This window comes from Caretta caretta, chromosome 10, assembly GCF_965140235.1.
Source record: "Caretta caretta isolate rCarCar2 chromosome 10, rCarCar1.hap1, whole genome shotgun sequence".
NCBI classification, from domain to species: Eukaryota; Metazoa; Chordata; order Testudines; family Cheloniidae; genus Caretta; species Caretta caretta.
Window position 1 is genome coordinate 30688391 of NC_134215.1, and position 15711 is coordinate 30704101.

The 15711-nt window shown below is 53.8% G+C and overlaps 1 protein-coding gene across 5 annotated transcripts in view; it reads left to right on the plus strand.

Moving 5' to 3' along the window:
* Positions 1 to 15711, plus strand: part of SEPTIN12 (septin 12) — an 83564-nt gene that overhangs the window by 40645 nt on the left and 27208 nt on the right. The window contains exon 1 of one of the 5 annotated variants that reach the window (XM_048866441.2): positions 4665 to 4721. The exons of 2 other annotated variants lie outside the window; for them this stretch is intronic. The gene's annotated coding sequence lies outside the window, so the exon portion shown is untranslated. Of the gene's footprint in view, positions 1 to 4664; positions 4722 to 8898; positions 9523 to 11472; positions 11639 to 15711 lie in introns of those variants that run through there. 2 more of the 5 variants (XM_048866440.2, XM_048866439.2) reach the window with 2 other exon arrangements.

Consider the following 15711-nt stretch of genomic DNA (forward strand, 5'->3'; position numbering starts at 1 on the left):
TATGTGGGTTCCACAGCTGTTACTCCTTAGTCGCGGTGCTTGCACTAATCCATTGGGGCTTGGTTTTCTGAGCAGCGACTCTCATGGCGAGCTGGGAGAGCGAGTGGAGAGGTCAGCTGTGGTGGAATAACTAGCCATGTGTTTAGAGCCGGGGTGGGCTGCGCAGAAGCAGTACGTGGCACTAGCTGCAACCAGGGAAAGAGAGTCACCAGTGATGGCCTCAATTTTGCTCCCCTATTAGTCAGCAGGAGTTCTTCCGCTGATTTACAACACCCGTGGAGAGCTAATTCACCCCCCAGCAGCAGGGTGACAGGGGGCTGACGCTGTGATCAGCTCTGGCATCCCAGGTTCCCCTCTGAGCCGCGGCTGCTCCTTGCCCCAACCCGGCAGCTTGCGCATCAGCTTGCTTAAAACAGCCACTCTCCAGCCTAGTGGGGCAGGGGGCAAAGGAGAACATGCAGCACCCTCCTTAGCCCCATGGCTTCCTTCGTTCTGAGCTCCACTGCCTTTAAGACGGCATCGCCGGAGCGCTGCTGCTCCTGAAGGGTCACGCCATGGTCCATCTGGTCTCAGACATGCACCGTTATACGAACTAACGTTCCTTTTTTGCCATGGCTCAGCCTTCCCGGCAGGCCCCGCCTGCAGTAAGGGGCAAAGCCCCCTACGGTGCCACTTCACGCGGCTGTGGCTTCCCACCTGGCACACCAACAAAGGGGATGCTCTTCTCATTTTCCAGACTTCCGTGTGATTGGCCCAGGTTGCCACCTGGCCAGTCCTGGGAGTTCTTTTCCCAAGTGACCTGGTTTCAGGGGGATCCAGACAGCCTTTTGGCAAGGGCCAGTCTTCAGGGGAGGATGCCAAAAGGCTGTCTGGATACCCCTGCTTGGTAAAGTTATAGGCACAGAGTTTAAGGCCGTCATCTAGTCTGACCGTCTGTCCATCACAGCCCTCTGAACCCCACACGCAAGCCCAGCAACCAGACATAGACCAGAGTATTACAGCCCCCAGCAGACTGCACTGTTGTGTTCGAATAACACGCGGGGGGGAGGGGGGGTAAAAGAAGCTGACCTTGGCCTGTAGGGGATGTGGTGGTCTGGATGGCCAATGACGATCGGGTGAGTGGGCTATGAACACTGACTCCCCCTCTCACCCCAACACAAAGTGGTCCCTATGGGCCAGGCTCGAAGGCTGCTGGGCAATATGGGGAAACCCAGGGCAGAGTGGATGGAAAGGGCCTCAAATTCCCCTCCCACGCTCTGAGAAGTGGAAGAAGGTCATGATGGAATTCACCAGCGCAGCAGGGAACTCTCTGCTCCGCCAGCCCCTCTGGCTAGTTCTCGTCACCTCTGACTTGTCAGCAGGAGGAGGCTGTTTCTGTGCTGGGATTTACCTGACCAGGGGAAGTTTGGTTGGAGAATTTAGAGCTATGAGTAGCATCGAATGAGAATTCAGCACAGCCCAGTGAGGCGGGGCGAGTGAGTCCGAGGCCTGGAATGTAGACCTGGGCACACTTGTGCCGAGCACAGACCTACGCAGGCCCTGTCTGGCTCCTTCCATTGCCTGAGACCCTGCCCTAAAACACCTCCCTATGCCAGCTTCAGAGCCCAGCGCCCAATTTCCAGTGGTCCCGAATGGGCATCCTTCCCACTAGGGGAGCAAGGTGAGGCAGAGAAGATCCACCCCAGGGGTGCTCTCCCTAGAGGGGTAATGTGAGAGGACTGCGCGAAATGCCAGCTTCTCACACCACTTTTACACCTGTCTCATTCCATGGTCTGCAATGGAGTCACTCCTGAATTGCACCAGTTTGAAGATCCCCCAACACACACAGAGCTACACACACACACAGCTACAGACACACACACAACAAGCACACAAAGCTGCACAAATGCACCCAACATTCACACACAGTTACACACATGCACACAGTTACGCACACAACACACACACGCGGCACACACCTCATTTCCTGGCCAAATTGGGCACTTTCAGGACTTTCCCCTGAGCCATGTCTGCAGAGTGCTTAGATGTGAAGCGCCATTAGATGCGAAGGGTCACTATCATCTGTCTGTGTTCAGAGCATGCCCAGATCTTCTCTCCTCTACACAAAACTGACCGAAGCAGGGTACTTTCTTTGTGGAACATAGTGAATGAAAGCGGGATTTTCCACGCAGGTCTCGCAGGACCGGGTGACACTTACGGGGCTGACCAGAAGATTTTGTTACCTATAATAACCTTTCTGCCTTTGCTCCTATTTCTCACCTCACCCTTCAGACCGAGCTTCCCTGCACAGTGGAGCTGCCTGTGTCTGCCATGTGCTGGATACTCACAATGGGTCAATCTCTAGAAGCTCAGAAACTGCTTCCTCTCAGGTTTCTGCCATTGACCATTGCTGAAGACAGGTTACAGCACTAGGTAGCTGGGCTGAGCTGATATGGTAATTGCTATATTCCCACATACGGCCCCAACCCATGGGCCGGGATCCAAAATTGGGTCCCCAGAATGCTTCAAAGGGTCGCATGCCAGCTCCTGAGGCTCCTGTCCCACAGGGCTGACTGGGCTCGCCTCCCTGCTCCAGGAACTGCAACCTCCGGGTTCCCAGCACCACGCAGGTTTGGCCCAGTCGTCATGACAACAGGAGTCCAAGTAGGCCAAATCGGAGTGAATGGCACTGCAACCCTGAGAGCCAGGACACAACTCCACTCTCACAAATTTGGTCCAGTCGGGGGGGCTGGGCCAAACCTGAGCAGTGCTGCAACCCCAGAGTTGCACTATCCAGAGTGGAGAGCCAAGTCCAGCCAGCCCCACAGCATAGGAGCTGCCACTGTGGGGTGAGTGCTGGGCAGGACCCGACCAAAACCGCCCCACCCCCCTGACTATTTACGGGGTCACGACAGGCCATAACAATTTACAAATGGGTCCGGAGCCCAGAAGGGTTGAGAACCATTGGTCTAGAGCAGGGGTGAGCAAACTTTTTGGCCTGAGGGCCACATCAGGGTTCTGAAACTGTATGGAGGGCTGGGTAGGGATGGCTGTGCCTCCCCAAACAGCCTCCCCACCCCCTATCTGCCCCCTTCTCCCACTTCCCACCCCCTGACTGCACCCCTCAGAACCTCCAACCCATCCAACCCCCTCTGCTCCTTGTCCCCTGACCACCCTCTCCCATGACCCTCCACCCCTAACTGCCCCTCCAGGACCCCACCTCCTATCCAACCCCCCTGCTCCCTGTCCCCTGACTGCCCCAACCCCTATCCACACCCCAGCCCCTTGACAGCCCCCCCGGGAGTCCCACACCTATCCAACCGCCCCCTACTCCTTGTCCCCTGACTGCCCCCCAGGATCCCCTGCCCCTTATCCAACCCCCCTGCTCCTCACCCCCTTACCATGCCGCTCAGAGTAGCAGGACTGGCAGCCGCGCCACCCGGCAGGAGCTCGCAACCCCACCGTCCAGAGCGCTGGCAACATGGCGAGGTGAGGCTGTGGGAGAGGGGGGACAGCGGGGGAGGGGCCAGGGTCTAGCCTCCCGGCCGGGAGCTCAAGGGCCAGGCAGGACGGTCCCGCGGGCCATAGTTTGCCCACCTCTGGTCTAGAAGATAAGCAAAGAGGCGTATGTAAAGATTTACGGTTGTCTCAAGTTGGGCACCCAAAATTAACAGCCACATCTGACTTGCCTATGGTCACAAAGCAAGCGGCTGGGCTGAGAACCCACATCTCGTACTTCCCACCCCTGTGTTCGTGTATTATTAACCACAGAGTCATGCTACCCCGAGTAGGCATAGCCACTGCTTTTGTCAGGGAGAGGGCGGGGCAGGTAGCCAGTGTTTCCCCTTTCTAAACAGATTGGAATAGAAAGAGACTAACCAGCTTGAGAGTGAGAATTGCTGTTTACTCAGCCCTGGCTCAGATAAAGAGGCTTGCCAGAGCACGTCCTGCATGCAGAGCAACCCTCCACTACCTGCAATCAACACTTAGCCGATGAGGACCAAACAGCAAGTGGGGCACCAAATTCCTGATGCCAACATGGTACCCCGTGCCCACCAAATCCTGCCTTTGCACCAGACCCAAGAAGCAGGAACCTCTAACAGTCACACAGTTCTGGGCAGTTACACTGGCACGTACCTGACTTTAACCCTGATCGCAGCCCCCTTGCAGCCAGTGGGCCCGGTCAAGGCATTTGGAAACTGAAATGGCAACTAAAAGAGGCATCAGTACAATGGCAGAAAAAGGAAGGTGGCTATTCCTTTCTCGCACCCACACATGCGTGCGTGCTTTTAATGATCCCATTGCTGCAGCTGCAGGACTCCTGCATTTTTACTTCTCAGTCAGTCCCGCAAGTTTTTGAACACCCTTACACGTTTGCAAGGTGGTGTCTCCCTTCCCCTGTGCGTGGTTGTTTTGTCACATTGGTGGTGGCGGGTGCTTGGATGCAGCAGAGGTACTGGAGAGGGAGAGAGAGGAGTCCCCTGTGGCACTTGCCGTACAAAGCGTTGCACGTGGGCCCTGGGTGGGACTGTTGTGCTTGCAGCTTCTTGGGACTTGGCAGTATCCCTTTAAGAGAGGCCAATGTGACTTCACTGCTTCTTAGCAACCGTTGCATCACCTGTGCTCTGGTCCCGCCCCGGCACCATCTCCAGTCTCCCTGAGTTCAGTTAGTACCAGCTGGGCCCGAGGTTCCATGGCTGTTTGGGCAAGGAAAGAGTGCCACGCTTGGCTTGTGACATAACGTAAGAGAGCAGGGGGGGGGGGAGCAGCCGTCTGGTCCTGGGAGCGAGTGTGGGGAAGGCGGGCTTGGGGGAGACAGGGGCAGGGACACACATCCCTGTGGGGGAGAGGGGAGTGAGAGGGGGCATGGGCACCCCTCCCAGCTGGGGGCAGAGGGGCTCAGTGGGAGAGAGGGGCTCAGGGGGACAGACAGGCAGGGAGATAATTCCCCCAGGTAGGATAGAGGGGCGCTCTGAAGGATAATCTGCCCTGGTGTGATTGAGGGGTTCTCAGGGGATTAGAGACGAGTTGCCCCTCCCCAGGCTGGGACGAGGGGACCCCGGAGACTACCCGTCCCCTCCCCGTGGGGCCCTGCAGGGGTTCCCATTCAGCTGCTGGTGTTTGGAGCCGGCCTCGCCCCAATACTCCATTTGAACAGTGATTAACCACCTTTGGGACTGAGCAAAGGGTGGGGGTTTTCCCATCCCCACGCCCGCCTCCTCTAAGGTCACAGCCCAGAGGAGTGTGCTGCTCCCCCCTGCTGATGGGCTCAGGTGTCTCCCTGCTGACTCACTGCAGCGGAGGAGTTGTGTCCCGCACCCGGGACCCCAGCAGACCGAAGGGGCTAATTAAGCCCCTTACAGGGGTGGTGCGTTCAGAAAGGATCCGTGACCTTTAGCTCTGCCATCCCTTCCTCCCCATGCTCTAGGCGAGACTGGGAGCTGCTCTTTGCCTGGATTCTCCCCCTCCCTCCCTTATTGCTGACACCTGTAAGAGTTTGGGGCTGGGTTGTTTTGTTGCCGGCAGTGATCAGCTGTTGGGGGCAAAGGGTGTTGTGGCATGCATAGGAGCTGCAATCTGCGAGCTCCTTGGGTGAGCTGCTCCATGGGCATGAGCGAGTGGGAGCGGTTGGGCTCAGTGTCTTTCCCCCTTCATCATCCCCCCCCCATCCTTTGCCCTCTCCCAGTCTTTTCCCCACCTCTGATTTCTCTGCCCTTCTCTTGTCACCCCCCTCCCAGACTTTCTCTCCTTGTGACCGTTTAGTCCATCCCAGGACTCGGAAATATGTGCGGTGGTGCTGGGCAGCGGAATAGGTGGGAAGGCTAGGAGAACCACCCAGGGTATAAAGTAGGGCTGTCAAGCGATTAAAAAAAGTAATTCCGATTAATCGCACTGTTAAACAATAATAGAATACCATTTATTTAAATATTTTTTATATTTTCTACGTTTTCAAATATATTGATTTCAATTACAACACAGAATACAAAGTGTACAGTGCTCACTTTATATTTATTTTTGATTACAAGTGTTTGCACTGTAAAAAGACAAATAGTATTTTTCAATTCACCTAATACAATCTCTTTATCATGAAAGTTGAACTTCCAAATATAGGATTAGGTACAAAAATACTGCATTCAAAAATAAAACAATGTAAAATTTTAGAGCTTGCAAGTCCACTCAGTCCTACTTCTTGTTCAGCCAATCACTCAGACAAACAAGTTTGTTTACATTTATGGGAGATACTGCTGCCTGCTTCTTGTTTACAATGTCACCTAAAAGTGAGAACACATGTTCTCATGGCACTGTTGTAGCCAGCCTTGCAAGATATTTATGTGCCAGATGTGCATGCTTCAGCCACCATTCCAGGGGACATGCGTCCATGTTGATGACGGGTTCTGCTCGAAAACCATCCAAAGCAGTGAGGACTGATGCACGTTTGTTTTCATTATCTGAGTCAGATGCCACCAACAGAGGTATCTGTTGGTGATTTGGGTTCTGTAATTTCCACATCAGAGTGTTGCTCTTTTAAGACTTCAGAAAGCATGCTCCCTACCTTGTCCCTCTCAGATTTTGAAAGGCACTTCAGATTCTTAAATCTTGGATAGAGTGCTGTAGCTCTCTTTAGAAATCTCACACTGGTACCTTCTTTGCGTTTTGTGAAATCTGCAGTGAAAGTGTTCTTAAAATGAACAACATGTGCTGGATCATCATCCGAGAGTGCTATAACATGAAATATATGGCAAAATGCAGGAAAACAGAGCAAGGGACATACAATTCTCCGCCAAGGAGTTCAGTCACAAATTTAATTAACACATTATTTTTTTAACTTCACCATGGAAGCATGTCCTCTGGAATGGTGGCCAAAGCATAAAGAGGCATACCAATGTTTAGCGTATCTGACACGTAAATACCTTGCAATGCCGGCTACAACAGTGCCATGTGAACGCCTATTCTCACTTTCTGGTGACATTGTAAATAAGAAGAAGGCAGAATTATCTCCTGTAAATGTAAACAAACTTGTTTGTCTTGGCGATTGGCTGAACAAGAAGTAGGCCTGAGTGGACTTGTAGCCTCTGAAGTTTTACTTTGTTGTGTTTTTGAGTGCAGTTATATAACAAAAAAATCTACATTTGTAAGTTGCACTTTCAGGACAAAGAGATTGCACTACAATACTTGTATGAGGTGAATTGAAAAATACTATTTCTTCTGTGTATCGTTTTTACAGGGCAAATATTTGTAATCAAAATATACATTTTTGATTTCAATTACAACACAGCATACAAGATATATATGAAAATGTAGAAAAAATCCAAAATATTTAATAAATTTCAACTGGTAGTCTTGTTTAACAATGCAATTAAAACTGAAATCGTGATTAATTTTTTTAATTGCGATTAATTTTTTTTAGTTAATCGTGTGAGTTAACTGCTATTAATCGATAGCCCTAGTATAAAGACTCCCCTTGGTGTTCCTTCCAGGTTCCACCATCCTTGTACCAACAGGGTCACTACTCCTCTGCCCTCATTCCTTCCCCATCTGGCTCCTGGGGTGGTTGACTCTGGCTGCTGTGTTGATGGAGCAGGAGTGGGTAGGGGAGTGCGGTTTAGACAGTCCCAGTCTCCTTCAGTGTTGTCACAGCTGGTAGCAGTTACTGCCTGAAGGCACTGGTGTTGAAACTTCCTTCCTGGAAAGGCCACCTTATCCTATCAAGAAGACAGAGGGCACAGGCTTGCTGGATGTATCCTGCATGCACGTGGATGTGTGTGAAATATTCACAACAGCATTCCATTTGGCTTCCAGTTTGTGAAAATGCCCAGATGATCAGTAACCCAGTCCTAATTTTGAGGGAAATCCCTCTTTCTCTGAGTGACAGTGGGAAAAGTTTCCCCCACTCAACCATTGCCTTGGCTTCATCTTTGAATGTCAGCATTAGAAATCACACTTGCCCAAAGATTGCCACCTGCATCAAAATACGGTGTCTTTGCACGTGTTGGTGCAAAATCCCCTTCCCTCCCTCCTGTTCGTGGTCATTATGTGAACAATGACACAGCCTCTGGCAGTGCAGAGATGGAACTTCTCGCACAACACTACTCCGTGCACACACGCTGAGGCTACCCACTGGCCTGAGGCTACCCACTGGCCGTGCTCTACAGCCTGCTACCTTTGGCTTGTTTGCTATCATACTGCATACATGGCTGTCCCTGTAGCCAGTCAGAGACCAGTGTCTTGCACTGTACCTCTGCTCCTACTGCTTTTCCAAGTCTAATGAGGGGGAAAGCGCCTGAATCTACAGGAGGGGGGTGGGTGAGGACTGGGAGATTGGGGCACCTGCAACACAGGGTAAATACCCATCAGCATGATGCCTGTCTGAAGGGCTCTGCAATGAGCTTCACCTGCTTTGTGTCCCAGGGCTGTAATGTTTGCTTGGAGCTGTGAGAAAGTGGAGAACTGGAAGCCCTGAGCAAACAGGCCCTTGGCGGAGTGGAATTCCCCTCCTCATGGCCGGGTCTCTCAGCACCCATGGCACAATGGCAGGAATGTAGTCCGTTCCTCTGTTGCGCCTTCCATGCCAGGAGACGCCAGAGGGTGGCTGAACTTGCCTGCCACTTGTTCGCCAGCTCCCCATCCCCAGCGCTGCCTCTCTTTCTTTAAACCTTTTCCTTGCTCTTTTCTTTCCTTGCCCCTCCCATAAGGCCCTTCTGCACGCTCCCTCCCTTTGCCGCTGCTCACGAAGATGTGTGGCAGGGACAATGTGGGGTGAGCTGAGGTTTAGAGGTTCAGAGGCAGGATGGTGTGGGTTGCAGCTGCAGGGTTTCTGAGGGGGGGGGGAGGGTTAGTGGCTTATCGTTGGCTGAAAAAGTCACCGCGTCCGAGCCCAGCCAGGCAAATGTCAAGCTATAAACACATTCTGCAGAAAGCTTCCTGCGCAGAGCCCAAACCCGGGCTCTCCCTGCTGTTGTGGTGGGAAGGAAAGGGCCTCAGAAGTCTGACAGAGCAGCTGGGAGAGGCCTAGTGTCCGCCTAGGAGAGGACTTTCCATCTTCAGAGTGTGCCATCTTCCCCCGGGAGCTGATCCTGAAGAGCTCAGCAGCCTGTTTTCAAACGCAGCTGCCATGCCACATTGGCGTGCCAAGCTCCAAGTCAGGCTCTTCGGGCTGGAGAAGAGGCTCCTGGTGGGATGATCTCGGAAGCACCTCGGTTGGACGCAGGCTTGGTGCTGGTCTCTCGCCCTGCCCTGCCTAGCCCTATCCTTGCACCCCTTGCTGCCCTGCTGCTTCCACCGTTCTCCAGCCCACGTTGGAACCCCTCCTGGTGCCAGTGACGTTCCCCTCCACCCTCGGCTCTCGTTCCCATGACAACGAGCTCAGTACAGCTCAGCACTCTTGATAGGAAGCTGAAACCACCAAGCAGGAAGCGCAGCATCGGTTTTGCCACCACCCGCTCTGGCCTGAGCGTCACACGCACGAGAAGCGGACGGCTCTGCCCCTGGAGCAGCCCACGCGTGCATAGGGGGCTGGAGAGACGGCCCTGCTCTGCCTAGGAGGTAACTGTCCTCTCCCTCTTTTTAACCCCGCTGCCTCGGGGGGGGTCGGGGTGGAGGCAGTTGTGGACCACGTGAAACTGGGCTTACGAATAAGTGCATTGGGTTCCCCCCTGAGGCCTCTGCGGGGCTCTGGGGGTTTGGCCCATCTCTGTTTGTGGCATTTCTCCCTCGTGCGGTGGCAAGCTGAAAATGTGGTCTAGGTTACCCCAGCCAAGAAGGCTCTGAGGCATGAAGCCAGTCAGCGAAGAGACCCATTGACTGCAGGTTGCTGCTCGCTGCTTGCAGCCCTGGCTGACGTGTACAGTGTGATTTCAGTGTGGTCTGAGATCCCTGTAGGACTGTATAGGTAATTCAGGCCTGTTGTTACCTAGCGGTGAACCCGTGCCCTTCGTTCTCCTCTGGGGTCTGGGTAGTTACCAGCTCCATCTGCTCTCCACTGTGGTCGTGCAGCCAGTTATGCCTTACTGGGTCTGCACAGGTGCAGTGCATCTTACCTGGCGTGGAACTTCTTGGCACATGCAATGTCCAGGTGCAATGAGCCTGCCACGCAGCTGGGGGAGACGGTGTACCCAGGTGCAGTTTGCCTGCTGCACTGCCAGGTGCATAGAGATGCGGCACACCCATCACGCGGTCTGTCCTACCATACTCCACACACCCAGGTGCAATGTGCTCCTGGATGAAGCAGGTGTGTCCTAACATTGCATTCACTCCAGTGAAACGTGGCAGCCATTGGCAGAGTGGCATTCTAGAACTGTCTGGAGGTAGTTGGGGTGGTGGAGGACCAGCGGTGATGGGTTAAACAAGTGCCGCTTTGGGGTGAAGGTGACACTTGTTGGGGTTTCCTGTTTCCTCAAGTCACTAGAGAGCAGCTCAGCCTTTGATTCTCCAAGTTCCCGCAGCCGGGCCAGCCCAGCTGTGTGCTGTTCTCTGGCGGGGCTGGGGGACTCTCAGGTGTGATTTCCTTGTTCTTACCTCTTTCACAGTGTCACTTCTCTGGTGTGTCCTCGTCAGTCGCATGTCCTGCTCATGCCCTGTATTTCTGGGATGTAGCTGGGATTGGGGAGTGGTTGGTTGCACAGAAGGTTCATGCTGTTGGAACCAACTGCAAATAGAGGTCCTTAACATCAGGTGCTGGGCACATGCTCCCCTCCCCCGTGCCACCACCAGTCCTACCAGCACTGGGGGAGGCTGGGATAAAGGCAGCTTGCTGGGTGTTTGGGGGTGGGAGAAGTGCTGCTGGCTGCCGGCTGCTCCGGGGATGCTAACAGTGAGCCACCAGAGTCGTGCACCCTTATTAAAAGGGATCAGAGAACTTGGGCTGGTGCAGGGGAAGCTGCTGCAGCAGGGAAGGGGCAGAGCAGGACTCTGACTTTCCCCAGCGGCCCCACGCGGGACCCTGGAGCCAAAGCATTTGAAGCAGGTGAGGAGCTGAGCCTCAGCTAGTCAGCCGTCGAAGTGCCCTGCAGCCTGAGCTCCGCAGTAGGAGACCGATGTGGTCCACGGGCTTCTTTGTTGTGGCACCAAAACTACAAGGCAGCACAGGGGCTGTTTTCTAGTCCAAAGCTCACCTGTCGACATCCTGTATCAGAGAGCATTGGAGGCCACGGAGACTGCATTTCCCCTTGGGAGGAAGGAGGTGGCTGGAAACTTGTGCTCTGCATGGACAGACCAGGCTTGCCTCCCTGTGAGCAGTCATGCCAGGAGCAGGCCCTCGCTGGAGTGGCTGTGACCAACAATACTGGTCAGCTCTTCTCTAAGCCCAGCCGCGCTGCTGCTCCCAGCCAGGCTGGCTCCCGACACTGAGCATGCCTGGGCAGTTGGGCAAACTTCTTGAATGGGTTTGTTGCTGAAGGAGGGAATCCCGGGGGGGGGGAGGGGAGGATTATTACCATGCGGGTCATGTGTGACAGCCTTGATCCCTGTGGGGGAGCTGGCAGAGGGGAGGGGACTGTTCTGTGTACTGACAGACCAGATTGGGAGCCTCGCTGCACTCCCAAACCCGCAGGAGAGGGACTGTCCATGCTCCGCGCACTGCCCATGGAGCTGGGGAGCGGAGAGCACCCTGCACTGGCTGCCTTGTAGCCCTGGGCTGGGGATCTCGGCACCTCACAGACAGGTAGGACTCAGACAGTGGAAATGTTGGGGGAGGAACTATGGAGGTGGTAGACAAAGAGCTCAGGGAGGAGGAAAGATGCTGAATCTTCTCTCCGCGCTGCTCACCAGCCCCTTTGTCTCTGCCTCCAAGCAGGCAGGGGTCCTGGGCCCATCCCTGCTGGGGATGAGGGGCAGCCCTGCTCCATGGGGTGATGGGCTTTAATGGGCAGCCCTTGAATAGCTCTGGAGCCGTGATCTCCCACATGCTGCTACCCTTGGAGTCACAGCTGGGAGATGGGTCCGGTGGCGGGGGGGTGGGAGGGGGTCCTGAAGCTCAGCTTGTAGAGGGGATTACCTTGTTGAAATCTGTGTGCCCCTGTGTGCGTGCCAGGTGCCTATGCGGGGTGTGCATTGTGCACAGGTGGCTGATTACAGGCTGGGGATGCTCCCCTGGCAGGCCTTGGAACCGTAGAGCAGCCTAGCAGGGGCACTGCTCTTCTTTGCCCCATGCTGCCTGCCATCTGGTGTCCCCAGTGTCCTCTCGGGGCTGTCAGGTCTCTGAATCCCGTGGTTGGTGTCAGGGTACAGGGAATGTGTCTGCTCACTCCTGCTGCAGCATGGTTCCCAGCCTCCCCCAGGACGTGGGACACTGGCCTCTCTCCCTTTGGAGATGCTCATTTAAGATGGCTCCACACCTTGGTCCTTATTGCTCTGAATGCCCATCTGTCCTTCTACTGCCTGAAGATCCATGGGGTGGGGGGGGGGGGGAGGCAGAACAAGTCCCGCCTGATCTGCAGGTGCGAGCAGGTGAGCAGGAGCATCCTGTAGAGCCACCTGGCATCCTAGTAATCTAGCCTGCCCCTGGAGACTATGCATTGAGATGGGTGCTTTGAATTTTGGTGTATGGGTCTTAAGATGAGGACAGGGGCAACATGTTTAGGTAGAGCAAGAAACCCAGACCCTGGGCTGGAATTCCCACCTGGACTGATGACCTGTGCTGGTCTGCCATACTGGTACTATGGAGCCACCAGGCATTGTGGGCTGGCCTGGTCCTTATTGTCCTTAACCCAAAACTCAGCAACCCTTTAGGTAGCCCCTCTAGCAGCACTGTTTGGCTGAGATCAGAGTATTGGGTGAGTGGCGGCTGGGGCTGGCGTGAGACCCCCAGAAAGGGAGCTGGGCACTCATGGGGGTGAGAGACCAGCAGGTTGCCTGGGTGCGGGTTGGGATGGATGGATTATTTCGTTATTTCTGCTTCTTATCCATGATGGTGAGTGAGGGGCCGTGCTGGGCGCTGGTCTACATGGAGAGGGTTGGGCAGGACAGTTGTGAGACTGGTGGTTGCTTATGATGGACATTGTTACCTGCCCTGGGGGTTCTTATTCAGGCCCCTAGCTGCCACCCCCCAGTGAGCACCTTTGGGCAGCGGAGAAGGCTGAACAAGGCTGCTGTGCACTGGCATATGGAGGACCCAAGGGAATAGTTGGTGTGATGGCTTGTGCCCCTCACTGCTGTGGCGTGCAGGGGAGGGGAGACAGGAAGAAACCATCACACTTGTCAGTGCAAGAGGTGTAAATCAAAGGCAAGACGTTTGGACTCAATTCCTTTGGGGTATCAATTCCCAGGAGTGCAAGGTGCTAGCGAGCAAGGCTCTGGTTCGCTGTTCGGGCTGTTGAATGCTGAGTTGCTGGCTAGCACAGCTAATGCCATCCTGGATTTGATAAAGGATGAGGCCCCGTCTTTGTGTGCATAATCAAGATGACCTGCAGACGCCTCCTTGGGACGGTAGTGATTAAATAGCCAAGGGCTAGCAGTGCTAGATAATTGTAATGTCCAGGTAGATAACAATCCAGGCATGGTTCAGATTTCCGTGACTGCCAGAACAGCAATTGGACTGCTTTGAGTGGCTGTCAGCTCCCTTGAAAGACTGTCTGTGTTGGGTCTGGTTTTGAATTGGGAGCGCATGTTGGAGGAGGCATTGATGCTACCCTCCAGCATGGACCTCCGGCGTGGTCTCTTAGTTTTGAGGTTGGGGCACACCACTCTTTACAAAGCCAATGGCCTGTTTTGGTGGCCCACCTTGAGAGGTTGAGGACACCATTGAGGACACCATTGGCACCACAGATAAGGCTGTTCAATCAGGCCACTCTGTTGATGGTTTAGGATTTCATCATCTGTCTTTCATCCCTCCCCTCATTGCTCCAGTGGCCCTGAAATACCCTCTGTGCTGGCCTTGCCCTCACAGTCACCATGGTTTACTGATGACCTGTAAGAGGGGAGACAGCTAGCACGCTGGTGGCAGCGGTCCTGTGCTAAGTCCAATGGAACATGTGCCCTATGGCTGTACAGGAAGCAATGGCTTCTTCACTTCCATCATAGCAGCCACACAACTGTCCCGAGTGGCAGATAGCTTGGCGAATCCTCGCTGCGTCCACTGGGTTATCCGACCGACTCTTCCCCCCAAGAAAAATTTTGCAGAGAAATGTGTTTGAGTCCAGCTGTCTACGCCGTGGAAACAGCGCTGTGTGTTGAGGGAAGTAAAAGTGCATCGTCTTCTGCCGCGGGTGTCGCTCACTGAGGTGGCGAAAGTGCCAGCATTACAAGTCGTGAGCTGGAGCCTTGTCCTTCCTGCCGGTGAAGGCTCGCGGGGAAGTACGGGATCCACTGTGGGTCAAGGCTGTCAACAAGTGCCCGTAGCTCTTAAGGAATCGACGATGAGGGCCATGCTCAAGAAACCAGTTTTTGACACTGACAATCTGGCTGACTACTGACCTATGGCACGTCTCCTATGTTTAGACAAGGAGATGTGTGTGCTGGGACAACTCTGGTGGCTTCTTGGTATCTCAGACTTGCTCGCTTCAGTTAATCAAGGTATGGGATTGGAACTGCACCAGCTGAATTCATTGATGATCTCCTCCTAACGATGGAGGAAAACAAGTTGATTGTGCCAGTTCTCTCAGACTTGTTGTCAGCCTTTGATGCCATTCATAATGAGGTTTTTGCTGACATACTTGCAGACCTGGGGGAGAGGATCCATCATTACCTTTCAGAATAGCGGTGGGAAGTCATTCCTCTGCCCAAGGCGTTCTCTTGTGAGGGATCCCGGTGACCAACATTGTCACTGCTTCTGCTCCATGTGTATATGAGGCTGCTGGGAGAGTTAGTGAACAGGCCTTGGATTGCTGTTGACCCCTAGCTCTGCATCTCTCACCTCTGACCTGAGCAGAGCAGAAGAATGAAATACCCAATGGCTAGATGAGCTTTCCTTAGAGCTTTTCTAAATACAGAAATTGTTCTCACTTAAACTAAAGTTGTGATGATACACTGAGTTAGTTAAATGTACAGGTGCAAGCTAACCCAATGTAAACCAGGTGTAGACTAACATGAGTGTCCACACACAATGAGGTACCCATTGAAAGTAGTGCCTAGTAGTTAAACCAAAGCAACCCTTCTGTAGGCCAGGCCTTTGATGAGGGCTTACCGGCTGTGACGCAGTCCAGAGAAGAGAAGGCTGGCTTGAGTGAGGGACCGTGTCTGTCAAACAGGTGCCTGAGTTTCACGCGGAGTTAGATCCTGGGCCCCTCCTGGATGTGTCTTTGGCCAACAGTTCTGGTATTTTCCTCTGCACCTGGCGAAGTGAATGCGACCTCTTGTCTCTGAAGCAGGGTCCTTGCCACTAGTATCCACACCCTTGTCACCTTGAGGCTAGACTGCTGTAATGTGCTCTGCATTGGGCTGCACCCCAAGACCATCCAGAACCTGAAGTTAGTGCAGAATCCCACAGCCTGCTCCGTACTTTCATTAAATCAGTGCTCTGGGAGGTGTACCGGCTTCCAGGTGGGATTCAAGGCATTGGGTTTAACCTCGGAAGCGCTATATGGTCTCGGACCTGGAAACCACGCCATGATGTACTGCCACAGTTGAGATCTGCTGTGGTGCTTGAACACTGCCAGTATAAACGAGGGAGCTACCAACAGTATGTTTTCCAAGAGGTGTCCTCAGGTTTGGAATCCGCTCCTTCGATCTGCCAGAGCAAGCCCATCTTTGTTTTGGGAGGGCGTGGGCTGAGGTTTGGAGAGGCTTCATGGCTGCATA